The sequence below is a fragment of the Myotis brandtii genome, unplaced genomic scaffold, assembly GCF_000412655.1.
Source record: "Myotis brandtii unplaced genomic scaffold, ASM41265v1 scaffold565, whole genome shotgun sequence".
Taxonomy (NCBI): domain Eukaryota; kingdom Metazoa; phylum Chordata; class Mammalia; order Chiroptera; family Vespertilionidae; genus Myotis; species Myotis brandtii.
Window position 1 is genome coordinate 1,306,581 of NW_005370105.1, and position 18,131 is coordinate 1,324,711.

Here is an 18,131-nt window from a genome sequence, read left to right on the forward strand (position 1 = left end):
GGCGGGGAAACAGGAGCCTGCGCTCTGGGGAAGGGGCTGCGAGAGGCCTGGGGAGCGAGGGGCCGGGAGGGGGTGCCGGATGTTCCTCCCCTTCTCCCACCTCCACGCCCACCCGTCCCCGCTGCGGCCTCGAAACTTGCAACTTGCGGTCTGAGGGGCAGAAAGTGGCTTTCCCGGGGCGCAGGGTGAAAAGGGCCAGCGTCCGGCGAGGTGCTGTGGGGGTTCCCCTCCCTCAGCTGGGCGCCCAGGCGGCCCTGTGCCCCAGATTCTGGCCAGCGGCAAGAGGCCTCTGAGGAGGTGGGCAGCTGCCCGGCCCGCTTGTTTTCTAAAGCTCGGGCAGCTCAGGAAGTTCCAAGGGGAAGAGCCGCCTGGCCTGGCCCAGCCCCAACCCCGCAGGGCCTGCTGCCGCCCCATTGGGGGCCGGCGCCCTTCGCTTCCCTTCTACTTGGGAGGCGCCCCCAAACCTCAGTGTTCACAGCTCGCCCACTCTTTCCTTGCTCTTAGCTGCGACCTCTGAACCTGAGACTGAGAGGTGCCTTGGTCAGCTCAGCTGTGTGACGGGCGCAGGGCAGGGCACGTTGCCCTGCGCACTGCTGCAAGGCCAGTCCCACCCAGCGCCTGGTCACACCGCTTCCCATCCCTGCAGATGTGAATGCAAAAGGTCTCCGCTGCGCAGTTTCAATCAGACACGCCCTGTACCTGAATGACTCAGAAGGAGGCTTGGTGAATAAACAACAGACCCCTGGCTTATGGGATCTTATGAGTTTGCAAAAGAAGACGCCAAGTGTCGGTTAATTCACAGCTGTCTGAAAGCCCTCGTCAATCACGAAACGCCTACCCACAAGTTCAACAGCCTCACAGTGCGCACAGCCTGGAAACAGCAGGGACTCTCAGACGCCTCTGATTGGGTTTGAGGACTTACCTATCCTATATAATAAAGGCCCAAAATGCAAATTGTTCCACAGGGAGTTGACCACTGGCTATGACATGTGCTGACCACCAGGGGGCCGCCGGAACATGGTGGGCGACATTATCACCTAAGTCCATGGCTTACCTCAGGGTTCCCTCTTGAGGTTGCTGTGCAGTCTCTGGGTTTGGACCAATGTATACTGACATGTATCCATCACATGGTATCACATGAGTATTTTCACTGCCCTAAAAGTCCTCTGTGCTCTGCCCACGTATCCAGTCCCAACCCCATGAATGTCTTGCAGACTGACTTTTTATAAAAACCTCTCATCTACCTGTAATACTTTCAGTATTTGTATTCCAGTTTCCAAGTGTGACACATACTAACTTATGTGATCCTCACAATGACCCTCAAGTGCTATTCTTGTGCTAATTTTACAAACCAGGAAACTGAGTCCAGACATATGAAGCCGCTTGGTTAACGTGGGCTGTGACAGACCATGGACGGGCTAAGGGTCCTTAACCACCACTGCAGACCCCCACGTGGAACCTCACACCTGCGGAAGATGGCGGCGCGGACTCCGTCCTTCTCCTGTGAGCACTGCTGGTGAGGACCAGGTTACTGATACTGACCCCGTGTTTCAACCTTGCACATGATTACTTAGCACTGCTCGCCCTTAATCCACACTGACGGGATGTAAAATACAGATGACCACCAGGCAGAAGGAGAAGGGAAGCAGAGCTATTTGCAGCGATGGCTTCCCTGCCAATTCCCCGTCTCCAGTTCCCACACATGCCTCTTCCCAGGACTCTCAGGAGAGGCCCTAAGAATCTCCTCCTCAAGCCATCCCCTGGCCGCTTGCCCAGCTCCCCTTCCGCTGCTGCCTGGAAGCCACGCCCAGTATTCCTACCTTACTTCCCATGGCACCTCCGTTACAGCCTGATGACCACTCTGGAGTAGCCCCACTCCAAATCTCGAATTTCAAAGCAGCGCTGCTGTTCTTTATGCATGCTTCCGTGTGTCTCTGTGAGGCTCGCCAGTGAAAATACCATGCGCCGTTTGGGACATATGCTAAAAAACAAAACAAAAAAACAATGACTTGTTTATTTAAGTTTAACTAGAAGAGCGGTATTTTTAAATGTTTTTTCCTTTACTGATTTTTTAGAGAGGGTGGAAGGGAGAGGGACAGAGAGATTGAAACATCAATAAGAGTGACACATCACTGATCGGCTGCCTCCTGCACGCCCCCTAGTGGGGATCCAGCCTGCAACCCAGGCATGGGCTCTGACCGGAATCAAACCAGTGACCTCTCAGTTCCTGGGTGGGCACTCAACCACTGAGCCACACCAGCCGGGCGGGAGAGCTGTGTTCTTATTTGCTAAGTTTGCTAACTCTACTCCCCGCAATCCCAGGTTAGAGCCCAGGCTCCCCTCCCCTTCTCCTGTATGCACAGACTCACTAGCCTCCTGCTTCTGGAGAACCATTATCACCCTTCCATTCCCTCCTCCCGAAGTTCCAGCTCAATAACAGCTTCCCTCCTCACCGCCCTCCACAGTGTCTCCCGCTCTGGGCAAGCTCTCCCCATATTCCTGTGCTGCCTGCCCACCTTCCTAAGGCTCAGCTCAGTTATTCCTGCTCTCTCTTGTATTTTCAATTTTTGGCCTCTGGTGACTCTCTACCTTCAACTCATGTCAATATCTGTGTGTTTCTTCTATCAAAAACTCACTGCCTTGCCTTATACTAGGTTCCAAGAGAATCTTTCTTCTCTTACTTGCCAACATTCAAAACTATGTGGTGGGGGATGATAGACTTGGGGTCAGCCTGAACACGGCCCATTTCCAGCGGCGTGACTCTGAGCAAGGTCTTGGAACTGCCTTGAGCCTCGCTTTCCTCATCTCTCAAGGGGCACAATGCCAGTTCTCTCTCACGCCGTGGGGAGGAATAACGAGCTGCGTGTGTATAAGGAAATTCTTCACCCTCCACCACCTCTATCCACTGTCCATCTTTCCACTCACTGCCTTTGTGACTTCCAAATTAAATTATTTTAAATCAAATTAATACAGGCACATGGTTTAAAAACAAACAAACAGTGCAAAACTTGCAAGGCAGAACACAGTCCTCGGAGGCACTCTGGTCCGCTGAGCCTCCCAGCCACTTTGAAGTCTTAGGGATGGTGACTTGCATATCCCTAAAGCCAGTGTTTCACGCCTCCATTTCTTGATTAGCATTTTAAACAGTACTATGGATTTTCTGCCATGTTAAAGAGGCATTAATTCACTTATCCTTTTAAAAACCTGCTTGTGTTATAAACTTTTTAAATCTATGCCTGTCTGATATTTTAAAAATTCAGTGTTTACACTTGACTAATAATTTGGCTGAGTATAGAGTTGTAGGTTGTAACTTTCCCTGGGAACTCCGAAGGCGTCGCTGCCTTGTCTTTTGATTTCTGGTGCCGCTGATGAAAAGTCCAGAGCTGTTCTTACTCCAGAACTTCACCTACGGCGACTTCTTTCTCCTCTGGGTGTTTCTAGAACCTTCTATGCCCACCGTTCTGCAGGACTGGACTGTACTAGCAGACACCTCGATTGCCGAGCTTTGTCCTAGACGCACAATGACTCCTGCGGGGTGGGAAGTCCCCTGCAATGATTTCTTCAAGAAGCCCTCTTCTCTGTTTCCTGTCGTATCTTCTGGAGCTCCCGCTGTGTGGACGATGGACCATCTGGGCTGATTTTTTAATATCCTTCTATTTATTTTTCTTTTCTACATCTTTATCTCTAATTTCTGGAGGATTTCTCCACTTTATCTTTCCACTCTTCAGTTAATGTTTTCCTTTCTGTTAGCATATTTTTATTGGTAAATTAAACATTAATTCGTTTTCTAAAATGTTATTGCTCTTGTCAGAGGCAAATCGACATTGAAGCTAATGTCTCGGAAACTTCAGACTCTCTTGCTTCCAAGGCCTGGAAGGAGCCCCAGCACCATGTCCACGTGGTGGCATGGATATTCAAAGGAGGGTCTTTTAACCATAACTGGCTATGATGACTGGCTCCTTCCATTGGGAAGTCTCCTCTATTTCAGTTTCCCTTGCGTGGGAGCGGTTTTGGAGCTGCTGTAGGCATTTTTGGAATCTGGCTAAGGGGAAGTTGACTTTGGGCTACATTAGATTGAGTTTAAAAGGATATGTGTCCTGGCCAGGTAGCTCAGTTGGTTGGAGCATCATCCCAATGAGCCAAAGTTGCAGGTTTGATCCCTGGTCAGGTTATAAAAAGTAATAATAAAGTAAAGTAATAGGAGGATAGTGTCACAGTTACTGCATACTATTAGGAGCCATCCTATAATGACCATGACCGTGAGTATCTTTAGTGTTTGGGGGTTTTGGATTCTCATTAATCCAGAGGAAAACCTCTCTTCTCCTTTAGCAGATGACAACTTGGCTGCAACTCCTGGGAGAAGTGGGAGAAGGGAGCTGGGCTCTCACTGCTCAGCATGGGCATCTCCCCTCACCCTCCCGTTTGGACTGTGGGGTTCACCCCTCCACCCCAAGTCTCCTGCTCATGGAGGAGATCAGTCACTCTGCCGGGCAGGGCTGGGGAAAGTCATGGCCCAGGGGTTGGGGTGGGGGCAGGATGAGGGGAGAGAATGAGTCTACCTGCTTCTAACGCAGACTTTCTGTTTTCATCTTGACTTTCACCCCCTCTCAGAGACGCCTAAAGTCTCCAAGTCCGGGCCTTTCTGGGGTGCAGTGGAGCAACTCAGCTTGCTTCTGGGCACCGCCCCCATTGCAATCCCCGCCTTCAGAGTTTAATTGTATTAATTAAGTCAACGAGATCTCACCACTCTGCTTTTAGTTTCCAAATTTCCCTTGCTGTCATCTCTCGCCTTTTCTTTGTTTGTTTGTTTATGCAAACAGAACAAATCCCTTCACTACCACGTCTGTGGCATGCGGGGTGGAAGGAAGTGAAAGTGTTCGCCCTGCCATTTCTGAACTGAGGTCACTGACCCCAGGCAGTCTGGCCTCTGCCACACTGCACTCCTGGGGTGACCTCTGAGGACACACAGGGCTCCCTCACCAGCAGAGTGGGGGCTCTTCACCAGCCCCCTTTAGGGGAACCTTATGCACCATGTGGCACTGTTGTCAACACTCTCCACTCTGCTCTCCTGGAGACCTGCTCTCTCTCTATCTCTATCGCTCTGAGACTGCCCTTTCTCAGCCCTCTTAACTGGCGTCTCTTTTTTATATGATCTTAACTATCCTTTTATATATTGGAAATAATTATATAGCCTGTGCTATGTGTCAGGCACTGTACTACATAAGCATTTTGCATTGGTAATAAATTTAGCTCAACAATTCGACAAGTGAGGTCCTATTAAACAACCATTTTACAGATGAAGAAGCTGAGAAGTCCCAGCTTTTCCCGCTGCCTCTTTCAATGCTATAATCTGGGGCTTCCCTCTTGTCCGTTCACCCTTTCTCGGGGTTTCGCGCCTCCTTCCAGGGCTTTCTCTATCACACACGTGCCGACGCTGCACTGTACATCTTTAGTCCCGGGGACTCACACAGCGGCCAGAGGCGGTCACCACCCGCGCCGGGCCTCTAAGGTACCTTCCGTCGCCAGCACTCCATTCCTGCCTTCTCGGTCCTGCTTCCTAAGAAACCACCTATCACTGTGGCCTCTTTCCCACCAGCGTAGGGCCAGGAACCAGACGCTTCTCATGCGCTTGGGGATCTCAGCGTACCTCCTCAGAGCCCCCGTGCTCTCCGGCCCCCCAGCTCTGTAGCTTCCTCTTCACGGAGGTGCTGCCCCATCCATGCCGACGCTCATCGATTCCACTGTTTGTAACTGTTTAAAACTCTCCCTCCTGCAGCCGGAGGGGAGGGAGTTGCTAGCGGCCAGGGGACAAGCAGAGGTGGGACTTGTGTGTTCCCACAGCGCAACCCACACTTTCCGACCTGCAGAGTTTGTCTCTGTGGCTGAATCTGAACTGCGGGACACCAAGAGGTTGGAAGGTGACCTGGTACTTATTCCCCTGGTGTCCTGCTTATTTGAAACAAGGGTCTATTTTAGGTAATAACAAGGACCATACAAGCGGCCGGCACAGCTCAGTGCTTGAGTGTCGACCTATGAACCTGGAGGTCACAGTTAGATTCCCGGTCAGGGCACATGTCGGGGTTGCGGGCTCGATCCCCAGTGTGGAGCGTGCAGGAGGCAGCCGATCCATGATTCTCTCTCATCACTGATGTTTCTCTCTCTCTCTCTCCCTCTCCCTTCCTCTCTGAAATCAACAATCCTAATATATTAAAAAATATAAATAACAAGGACATAAGTGAAGCTTGTTGCTTCAACACACTCGAAAGCAGGCCTTTGAACTTGCTGCTTCCTCTGTCTGGCGGGTGCTTCTCCACAGGCACCTCACGCCTCTCACTCAGACCAACGTCAGTTCCTCGGGGGCCAGCGGGCCCCTGCCTAAGATCACACACCCTGTCGCCCTCACCCTCCCCACACCTGCTTTATCTCGTTTAAAGCCCTCAAATCATCACCAGCACGTGACCTGTTTGTCACTGGTTCGTCTTCCCCCACCCGAGCGTAAACTCTACAAGGGAACCGCGCTTTGCTGGGGCCTAGCAGGGTCCTGGGACCATCGTCACCAAGACACCTGCCGAGCAATGAATGAACATCACAAGGAGTTAGAGCTATTTCTCTCTCCTTGACCCTCAAATGGCTCAGACCTGGAGCTTTCGTAGAAGTGTGTATGGCTGTCCTCCGACAACACTAACACTGACAATGCACTGCCCTTAGAAGAGATGTCCGCGAGACGACTACGAAGTGTGAAATTCAGTCTGTTCAGGGAGAGAGATATGCCAAAGGGGTTATCTGCCACCTGGTTGTTCGGTTACAGGTATCACCACCGACACGGCTTCAGGTAAAACAGTGCAGAACCTCCGACCGAAAAACCTGCTGCCTCAGACAGGGCTGTCTCCCTGCCTTTCCCATCTCCCCGCACATCTGACCTCCTGGGCTTGCTGTTCTATGACGTTAAGGAGGGCCTATGTATACGTGAGTCCAGCAGGCAAACATCCGGGGCTGCACGGATGCTGAAGCTAAGGATACAACACCCCTGGTCCCCACAGCGCAGTCTAGGAGGGCGACTGAGGGAGAAACAGATGCGTCCCATCCAGGCTAGTGACGGCATCAGCCTGGCTCGTGGCCCTGTAAGCGTGCGCTCCTGTGCACCGGCTCTGAGCATGTCCCCTGCCCAGCCCTCGTCGGAGAGCCCGGCTCCTGAGCCCCAGATGTCTGACCATGGCCTCGAAGTCACTGCACCTCTGTAGAGAGGGAAAGAGCTGGAGAAACTCATTTCAAACCTGCAAGCAGTTTTCTGGGGAATTTGACACGCGATACATATTTGAGTCAGATTTTTCTTTGATTCTTGAAAAACCGTCAAGTTGGGCTACTTCGGTTATGCAAATGAAAAGGTAAAAAAGTCCACATTAAGAAAGGCCGCTTTTGAGAAACCGGCATTAGAGAGTGAAACTTCTATTGCCACAAAGTAGAAACAAACAAACACAAGGAGCCTAAGCAACCTCCAGCTGAATGCCTCAGACATCTCCAACCCCACAGAGCTGCCAGGGAGCCTGTCCCCTTCCAGGGAGCCCCCACGCCCCTCCCCCACCTCTCCCCCACGCCCGCCCCTCCCCCACAGGGGAAGAGTGTATTTAGTCTCATAAGAAACTGCCAAACTATAAAGCATCACTTAACATTCCCACCAGCAGTGAATGAGCATGCCTATTTTTCCACATCCTCACCAGCACTGGTGCTGTCGTGTTTTGGATTTTGGTCATTGTAAGAGGTGTGCAGCGGTATCTCGCTGTTGTTTAATCTGTGATTTCCTAATGGTATGTGATGCGGAATATTTTTCCATATGTTCACTTGCCATTCGTAGGTCTTCTCTGATGAGGTCTCTGTTCAGGTTTTCTAGCATTTTTTAATCGACTTATTCATTTTCTTATTGTTGAGTTTTAAGAGCTCTTTGTATATTTGGATAACAGTCCTTCATCAGATATGTCTTTTGCATATCCTGTGGCTTATCTTCTCATTATCTGGACAGTGTCAAGAAGTTTTTAATTTTTAAATATATTTTTATTGATTTCAGAGAGGAATGGAAAGGGGGAGAGAGATAGAAACATCAATGATGAGAGAGAATCTGATCGGCTACCTCCTGTACATCCCACACAGGGGATCAAGCCCGCAACTCGGGCATGTGCCTTGACCAGGATCAAACTGTGACCTCCTGATTCACAGGTCGACACTCAACCACTGAGCCATGCCAGCCAGGCAAGAAGTTTTTAATTTTAACGAAGTCCAGCTTATCAATGTTTTCTTGCATAGATCATGCGTTTGGTGTTGTATCTAAGAAGTCATCGCCATACCCAAGGTTACCTTGATTTTCTCCATGTTACCTTCTAGGGGTATCATAGTTTTGTGTGTGACTCTGAAGTCTATGATTCATTTTGAGGTAAATCTTGTGCAGGCTGCAAGGTCTGTGTCTAGATTCATTCCTTTGCATGTGGCAGTCCAGTAGTTCAAGCACCACTTGCTGAAGAGACTGTCTTTGCTCCATTGTGCTGCCTTCGCTCCTTTGTCAAAGATCGTTGACTATGTTTACATGGCCTATTTCCGGCTCTCTCTCCTGCTCCACTGACCTATTTGTCTCTTCTTTTGCCAATACCACACTGTGTTGGTTACTACAGCTTTACAGTAAGTCTTAAGTTGGGTAATGCCAGTCCTCCTACTGGAGGTTTTTGTTTTGAGTTTGTGAAGGATTGGTATTGTTTTTTCCTTAGATTTTTTAAAATTTATTTTTTAATTTATTGATTAGAGAGAGAGAGAGAGAGAAACATCAGTTTGTCGCTCCACTTATTGATGCACTCATTGGTTGATTCCTGTATGTGCTCTGACCAGGGATTGAACCCATAACCTTGTTGTATCAGGACGATTCTCTAGCCAACCGAACTGCCTGGCCAGGGCTGGAAGGAGTTTTTTAAAAACATAACTTGGGTTTTTTAAAAATCCTTCAAAAGCTTCGTCTTGTCCTCAGAATGAAGCCCAAAATATTGAACAAGGTCAACAAGACCCTCTGCCAACCTCTCTATTTCTGTCTTTTTCCCCTCCTCACTTTTCATTCTCATCAAAGGGACTTCCTTTTCTTCACAAGATGTCCCATGCCCTTGTACACGTCACGGCCTTCACGGCCTTCACGCCTGCAGATTTGTTGCAAGGAATGATCTTGACAACTCCGCCCCCCTCCTGACCACCCTCCCTGCACCTGGCTCCTCCTTCACTGGTATGCTCCTCCAGGAAGCGTTCCCTGGCCCCCTGACTGGTTAAGTCCCAGGCTACGTGCTTGCACTTCACCTGTATTCATATTCATTCTCTCTCTCTCTCTCTCTCATTAAATCAGACTGTTTCTTTGTGCAAGATGGGTATCCCTATTGCACCCTATACTCAGTGAGGCCAGAAACCTATTGTGGTCTTCCGGGCACAAATCCTGCGCATGGCAGGGTGTCAAGCACTAGCTGGCAAGTGGGTGATGGCAACCTCTCCCCGAAACCTACACAAGCACATACACACTGGGACAAGGTAAGCACATCCCAAGTGAGATCTGTCAGCCTTCCCAATACTAGGATTCACTCCCAAGAACAGAATTTATATACAAACAAGTCACTTTTATATGTTTGGCTAGTTAGGTAACATGAAGATACATTTATTTTGGCTTTCTTGTTTGCCAAATGACGACAGCAATAACAAAAAGCCAGATAAGAGTCCTTTCCTTTCCTCTGGACCAGATCCTGTGCAGAGAAGAAAAGCGTCCCGATTATAACGCTATCACTGGGCCCTGTGGGCCTCCGGAAAGCAGTTCAGGAATCGCCCACCCGCCCCCTTTGTTCATCACATAAAGAGCACCTCTCTCCTCAGGTGCCCTTGTTGCCTTCAGAGACCAAGAACAACTAGCTGGGGAAGGGCCTTTGTTCCGGCCTCACTTACTCCGCAATACCTCCTGAGTTTTCCTCGGACACACGAATGTGTAATTCTCAACGAGGAAACTGATGTTCGGAAGGAGGGCCCCACGGACTCTTATTCCTAATGAGGACTAAACGTAAGTATTAGAAAATGCAGTTGCAGAGGCAACCTTTACAATGTTACTAAAGATTGTAAGTGACCTTCTGAAAGGCGAACTTGAGAAGGCAGGGGCTCAGCCAACACCCGCTCCTGGAGAGGCCTGCATGACAATTCCCAGAGAGCCAGGAGGTGTCACTGGACGGGACTTGAACCTGAGGCTGAACAAGTTCTGGGATCTAAAGCACAGCTGAGAGATTCTAGACAATGATACTGTACTATAAACATCAAAGTTGCTAAGAGTCTAGATCTTAAATGTTCTTACCACAAAAAAAAGAAATAACTGTGATGTAAGAGACGTGTTAGCTAACGTTGCAGTGGTAATTGTGTTGCAATATATAAATGTATCAAACTAACACTTAGATACCTTAAACTTATAAAATGTTATATGCACATTATGTCTTAATTTAAAAAAAACCCTCTTTAATAAGGAAATATTATGCTAAAGCTTCAGTTTAGCAGCATTGTAAATAACTTCTAAATATGTTTCTATAATTGGGTGTAGAGATGGACTGGCTTTTATTAAAATTTTATGTATTCATTCATCCAGCCATCAAGTATTTATTTAAAATAAAAAATGTCCCAGGTCCAATTTGAGGTACTTGAGTGAAACAGAAAAAGACTTCTGCCCTTGTGGGGGTGATAGCCTCGTAGGGGAGGGATCCAACTAACCATCAGTATAATGATAAGCAAATTATATAGTATTCATCTAGCCCAGGGGTGGGCAAACTTTTTGACTCGAGGGCCACAATGGGTTCTTAAACTGGACCGGAGGGCTGGAACAAAAGCATGGATGGAGTGTTTGTGTGAACTAATATAAATTCAAAGTAAACATCATTACATAAAAGGGTACGGTCTTTTTTTTTTTTTAGTTTTATTCATTTCAAACGGGCCGGATCCGGCCCGCGGGCTGTAGTTTGCCCACGGCTGATCTAGCCTAAACATTGATTGGGCACATACTAGAAGCCCAGCAGTTTAAAAATCGGGCAAAGATCTCTACCCTTTTGCAGTCTACTCTCTAGCAAGGGGAGGTAGATAAGAAATATAGTAAATAAGTAAATTATATAGTATGTTAGAAATAGTTAAAACTAATAAATCTAAATCCAAAAACAGAGGAAATGATTGAAGTTTATTGTATTTCCTTTCAAAAGTTTCAAAGGTCCGCATATTCAGAGCCAAAACTCCTCACTTTCTAAAGAAGTTTTCTGCCAAAGAAAGTGTGCAGTCGTCAACTCTGTTAATGACGGCAGCATGTTCGTGCCATCGCTGCTCCATGCCTTCCCCAGGCAGCCAGCAAGTGCCGGTGTGGAGACAGGAGGTGACAGGACACAGCGGAGACAAGCCCTGCCCTCACGGCAGGTGTTCCTCTCCCCGCAGAACGTCATGGACAAGAAGGGGGTCGGAAAAAGCGTGCATGCGCACGGGCCACATACCCTCAAGGTGATAACTGCTCTTTAAGGACTTCCTTCGTGAGGTGTGGGGTTGCTTTTTGTTTTGTTTTGTTTTTTGCTTTAGGTCAAGCAAGAGACTCCTGAGATCCAAGCCACTGCCTCTGAGTGGAGGGATGGAGAAAGGGCACCAGTCCCTGCCAAGGCCAGAGTTGCCTGCGTTGCTGCTCCTTCCCCTCGCGGGGTCCCCTGCCAGGGAGGATGATGTCCAGGAAGCAGTTCCCAGCACGCCACCCTCAGGGCCGCTGAGGCAGAAAACGGTGGGTTCTGCAGGAATGTGTCACCTCTGCGGCCTTCTTTCAACCCGAGCTCCATCAACTTCATGTCCCAACGTCCAATTGCAAAAATGACTCTAAAGAAGGAAACGTGGCGTATCCCACATCTTCCTGTGTCATAAAGGCTCCCGAGACGTTTGTAGTAGGGTCTGTCCTTCCTGCTGGCCCAGCTTCTCCTCCCTCCTCCCGGGCCCAGCACCCACTTTCCCTCTCCACCCACACACCAGGAATGCCAATCGAGTGACCCCCTCCCTGGCCAAGCAGTGCCCGGGACCCGAGCCAGGCCAGGCTGCTTCTCCTGGGATCTGGATCTGGAGCAGGGTGACTCGGGGTCAGGAAGCATTTGCAGCCAGGCCTTTCTGATGGCGGAGCCCTGCAGATCGGGGCCCTGCATTCCCGCCATGCAGATCCCAGCTTCGCGGAGCCGCCACTACATCCTTCCAATACCCCCTGCCCTTAAACCTGCCTCAGCTGATCTCTTGCTTGTGACCAAAAGAATCCTAAGATACCCACCCACATAAACAGACTGGAGAATGTAATCTTAAAAATTACTCGACCTTTTAAAATATATTTGTTGAAAATGGCAAAAGTGAGAATTTATTTTGGTTTTCCTTAACAGTTACGTAGCAATTCACTCCTGCAGGCACAAAAGCACAGTTGAAATATATATGCAATAAGCATAACTTTTCTCCAAGCGTTGAGAAAAATTGTATTCTTGCTTAAAAAACATTATTTTAAAAAAAGGAATTATGAGTAGGCTAAACTTTTTATGTAAAACCGCTAATGTTCAAATAAATATTATGATGATATCAACTCCCACCTCCACAATGAACTACTCAGAGCAGAAATAAAATGAGTCGCTGTAATAGCTGTACGTCTCTTTCCTGAAAAATGCCATGTATGTGTGTATGTGTGTAGCCACACACACACATTTATACCTGCACAGAAACAGTATCTACTCACTCCACATTTGGCACCCACTCCTTGAAGAGACGTCAATCCTGAGTGGAAACCCCTCCATTCTGGTAACTGTCCAGCTTTCTGACCATTTCCTAATTCACAAACAGGAAGCAGACCAGATCCAGGGGCACTTACTCCACATGACCTTGACCCCTGGCTTCTGATTTTTTAATTTCTGGGCTGGCGTAATATTTAGATATAACCAGGAAAGTTTTGGAAACTTCAGAAGTTGGTATTGATGGTGAAAATATGGCCAAATAATCATAAACAACACGAAGTTGATAACATATTTTTATAGATGGTGTTTTCAAACTCTTTTGCACACTGAACCCATCAGGTTCCAAGCAAGACACAGTAAGATTTACTGCAAGGTTCGATGGGGAGACTTGGACGAAAGGGCTACTCAGAGAGGCCGTAGACAGACAAAGGGACAAACAGAGGGTGCCGAGATGGCCAGAGGTGGGCAAGAGCAGGAAGCCCTCACTTGCCCGAGAACCTGGGGGATAAGGGGTAGAAATGGTGCTACCAGAGCCCCAGGCAAAGGGAGAGCCCAGAAGAGGGCCCAGCCAGCTGCTGCCATAGACGCGGCGTCCACACAGCGAGGGAAGGCAGAACGATATCCTGCCTCCTTCTTCCCACCTTCTCAGCTACTGCTCTAGGCCAACCAGAGGCCGTGAGGCCAGGGCGACCTGGCAAGACTGTGAGGAGGAGGCTGTAAATCCTTGGGGCACAGAGAAGAGCGGGGAAGGGGGAAATGCATCTGGGGAGACCCGCAGACTAACCAGCCACATACATTAGCTCAGAACAGAGCAGGCTCAGAGAGCTTAGGGTCTGATTACATTTACATTTACATTTGTATTTAAATCCTTGATTCAGGATTTAAATACAAATTTCCAGGCCCCCAAGCCAGTGCTTTTTCCAATGCGCTTTGGTTAATGGCTCTGTCGCTGAGGATCAAGGCGAACTGTGTGGCTTGGGTCAAATCTAAGATTTGCTTCAAGCTGAGCTCCCTCAGTGAGGGTCCCTGAGGAGGCCTTTGTTGCATGTCCACCGTGGGGAGTTTCCAGTCAACCCGTGAACAAGCAGTGCTGGCCACTGTCCTGTCATGGTGAGGCCAACAGAGGGACACTGGGAGTCGGGGAAGCAGTAGAGAGGGTGTGGGTAGGAGCCTGGCCACAGAGGCAGCTGGCCAGATGAATCTAGTCTCTCTCTCACTATCTGGGATATCGGGTAATTAATCTGAGTCTCTGTTCACTCATTACTGGGGGTAAAAATCCCCACCTCATGTAGTTGAAACAACACACGTTTGACGAATAGTTCTAATTGACAAGCTCTCCCACTTATTGCTATTAACATGCTACTGGTACCCAGACAGCAGCCTTCAGGTGGGCGCCAGCCTCCACCATTGGACAGGGACAGAGACGGAGGCTGAGAGAGGGATTTTCCTGAGCCGGCATGGGGCTCAGATCTGGATTTAGAAACACACCGTGTCCCCCATCATACAGCTCTGGCCAAGCCGGGTTCCAGCATTTTCCTGGTGGGGTCTTACACCAGAAGCATCTGAAATGTGCCTACACCCACGTTTCCTCGTGCTCTCCCGGGTGGAGCAGTGTGGGGGACACGGGTTACCCCCTTTCCTGGCCATTGCTCTCCTTGACACTTCAGGGCCAGCCCAGCAGTGCTGCTGCTTCATGAACACGCCGTGTGCCCCCGACACGCCTTCCTGGGGACAATGGGTTTGGGCCCGAGGCCGTTACTTCTCGTCACTGGGGCTGATCTGCGAGGAACACGGCTTTGATGCCTGAGGACTGGCTCTGCGCCAAGAAGCCCTTGTTGGGACTCTGGCTGTTTGATGCTGAGCAGCAGTCTGCTGAGAGCCAGCGGCCTATTCATAGGAGTTCAAACCCAGTGTCACAGGCCTGCCTAGGGGGCCAGGAGGGAGAGGGGTCTGTATGACGATTCCCAGAGAGCCAGGAGGTGTCACTGGACGGGACAGTGTGACCCTGACACCAGGATAAGAGCTCTCCAACGCCTCTGAAACCTGGAGGACCTCTCCACACCCACTGCCATCAGTCGCTATTTTGGGCGCTGGCATCCAGGGTGTGCCACAACTGGTGCCTGCCGCCCACAGGAGAGAGCTCCGTAGAGGCAGGGACTGTGTCGTTGATCCAAAGGCATTCACGGTGCCTCTGCCACTGGCGGGCAAGAACGAGGAGCCAGAGCCTCAGTCATCGGTGCGCCCAGTGCCTCAGACAGAGGCCAGCACATGGCAGGCGTTCAGGGAGCATTCGTTATGGGTAGAATTTACTCACCGACAGGGCTGAACACACTGTGGTTGCTCCAATGTGCTTCTGCCTCGGGATTCACTATGAAACCGGAGCCTGTTGAATGAAAAACATCAACAACTTGTGGCAAATATGGCAGAACGAGTTCACACACGTCTATTTACCTGGTGGTCAAAGGTTAAAGCAGCCCAGCCCACCGGCATGTGTCAGTGGTTCAGCATCGACCTATGAACCAGGTCACGTTCCATTCCCGGTCAGGACACATGCCCACATTGCAGGCGGGATCCCCAGTGTGGGGCGTGCAGGAGGCAACCGATCAATGATTCTCTCTCATCACTGATGTTTCTATCTCTCTCTCCCTCTCCCTTCTTCTCTGAAATCAATAAAAAAATCTCTTTTTAAAAAAGGTTAAAGCATTCCAGTCCATCAAATATTTTGGCTATTGAAGAGTTAAGTCCATAGTTGGAAATGTAAATTAGAAAATAAACTCCATAACCAAACAAAACACACATTCCTTGATGATGGAAAGGCGAGGCCATTAAGCAACCTCTAACCACTGCACAGCACCAGCTATACATCTGGTTGAGAGCCTGAATTAATAGAAAGAAAAAAAAAGAGTTTGGACTAATAAATACCCCCTCACTGACATTTATTTTCCATACTCAATTAATGAATCAAAATGATAATGAGGCCCCTAGGCTACTGTCAATCATTTTCAAAAATCATTAAAGAAGAAAAAAGAACCTGACATGGATGAAGGTTGTTTGTGAAAGCAACAAAATCTAACCGACTCCATTAAACATAAAAGAAATTCGCTTGGAAGATAATGAGCAGCTCTTCAAAGGGCAGCCTGGTCGCCCAGGTTCAGAAACAAATGGCGGACGAGGGAGGTCAGGCAGCAGGAGACGCAGCCCAGGTCCGGCCCCAGGAGCTGTATGGATGCGCGGCCTCTGGAACCACTGCCACCGCCCAACAGTGAAGACTATCTACGTGGTTCCTTCCTCCCTGGAGCTGGAGCCACCTGGGCTGAGTGCAGGTCACAGGACCACAGCCCAGGGGCCAGGGCATGGCAGGGGGCGGGGGGGAGGAAGGGAGGGAGAATCTGGCCTCTTGAACTTCTGTAGCAAGAATTTGGGCTCTGCCTCTTTTAAGCCTTACTCACTGGGGAAATTTAAAAAAAAAAAAAAAAAAAAAAAAAAAAAGCAATGTCCCTTATACAGACTGGGTGATTTTAAAACAATCCCAAACTATACCGCCATCATACCTTATGGTAAAAAGTAAATGCAATAGAATAAAAATACGTGAGTCCATAAGGGCACGGTGGGTTGAATATCCCCTCCCAGGGGACACCGGCCCATTCCCTGCAGACCACTGGGGCAAGGGGCCCAACAAAGGGGGGATGGGTCCGTGTGCAGTGAAGCTGGGGTGACTGGGGAAGGTGCCTGTCAGTCACACCTGGGAGCAGAGATCACTGGCCAGAATGGGCGTGGCCACTGCCAGCCCATGGAAATGTGGGACTACATTATCCCTCCACCCCCCAAAAGGAGCTCGCTCTCTTGGCTCTTGTGGCTCTTGTGCTCCTGGTTCCTTGCATTTCATGTTTCCTCCACAGCCACATGGCCCTGCGGACCCCACACACAACAGATTGACGACTGCAGCGAGAACACATGCTAAGCCAGCCTGATGCCGGACCGGACCGGCTCCCACTGGAAGGAAGCTCTGGGCACCGGCTCTGACTCAGCCCTGCCGCAGCCGCAGCTACACTTCTTGACGGCAGGACTGAGGGACAGGGGACCTTGGAAACCCAGGGATGCAATTCCACAGAAATAAAAGTCACTCGTCCTCCCATGTGGGTCTCGGAAAATTCTTGCCCGCAATGGATGACGCTGCAGCGGGAAACAGCTGAGCTGGCCTGATGCTGGGTTGTGTTGTTCCAGCATGGATTGGACGCTCTGGACACGGGCTCTGATTTTGGCTCTGCTAAAGGCAAACCGGGACTTCTTCCTTGTGGGGATCGGTACCGTGGACACTCAGGGATGTAATTCCACAGAAATAAAAATCACCCCTTCTCCTGTGCGAATCTCAGAAAAGTCTTCCACTCCCACAAGCAACAGGTGGAGACGAGGACTCCCCGCCCTCCCCGCCCCTTTCCACTAGTCACACTACCAAACCCTTAGACAAGAAGCAGGTTACTTCTCACCACCCTAGGCCTAACACAATCCTATGATAGAGAACAGGCTTCTCAGCGGTCATATTTCTCAGTGGAGGACAGTGATAACGTTTGAAGTTGATGAGTTAAGGAATCATGATACAGACGTTACTGAAGGATTTGAAGGGAACCACTAGAAGAACTAAAACGAGAAAAGTTCAAGTGCTCGCCCTGGAAAAGGCGCTGGCGGTGGGGTGAGTCGTCTGCGAGTGTCTGCACAGAGAAGAGCAGAGCCGGCTGTGCAGATGGCCTGCACGGGATGGAGAGGACAAGGATGGCACGGAGACGAGAGGAAGGTTACTCCTCGGATGCTGGGACATTGGAGAAGCTGGTGAGAGACAGGGAAGGTCCCCAAGAGAAACAAGAGGAGAACCGGGGTCCCGGTCATAGCTTTCGTTCCAAGGAAGAAGGGAATTTAAAGATTGGGGGGGAGGGGTTCAGCAGTACTCACTGTAGCCACCGAGTTAAGAGACATAAGGACCAAGGGAGCTGAATTCTTTGTCACCAGAAATGCTCTCTTAAAAGGCAGTTAGAACAGCAAATGAGCTGAAGGCCACTCAGCACAGTCCCCACCGTGTTCAAGGTGGACAGAAAAGGCAAGGCAAGAAGAGAATGGGACGATGGAGAACCCAGAGTGAAGGCCGAAAGGGTCTGGAGCGGGAGGGAATGGGGCCCTGGCTGCACGGCAGGCTGACTCCCGAGCTGGTCCTCCCTCTGACCCACATCCCGGAAGGCCTGTTACGGGGGCCACCCTGAGAGCGCTGAAAGGGCCTCAGACTGTGAGTCACCCAGCTTCTGCAGCCGAAAGTGGTGGCAGGGGGCAGATTTCCTTTCAAAAGCACAGATTACATCCTCCTTCTGTCCAGCC

General features: G+C 49.8%; 1 protein-coding gene across 1 annotated transcript in view; it reads right to left on the bottom strand.

Moving 5' to 3' along the window:
* S1PR1 (sphingosine-1-phosphate receptor 1) overlaps nt 1-15,150 on the bottom strand; it is a 20,366-nt gene extending 5,216 nt beyond the window's left edge. The window contains exons 1-2 of the mRNA XM_005878533.2: nt 15,082-15,150; nt 1,821-1,981 (exon numbers count right to left, since the gene is read on the bottom strand). The gene's annotated coding sequence lies outside the window, so the exon portion shown is untranslated. The remainder of the gene's footprint in view (nt 1-1,820; nt 1,982-15,081) is intronic.
* Nucleotides 15,151-18,131: the final 2,981 nt, after the last annotated feature.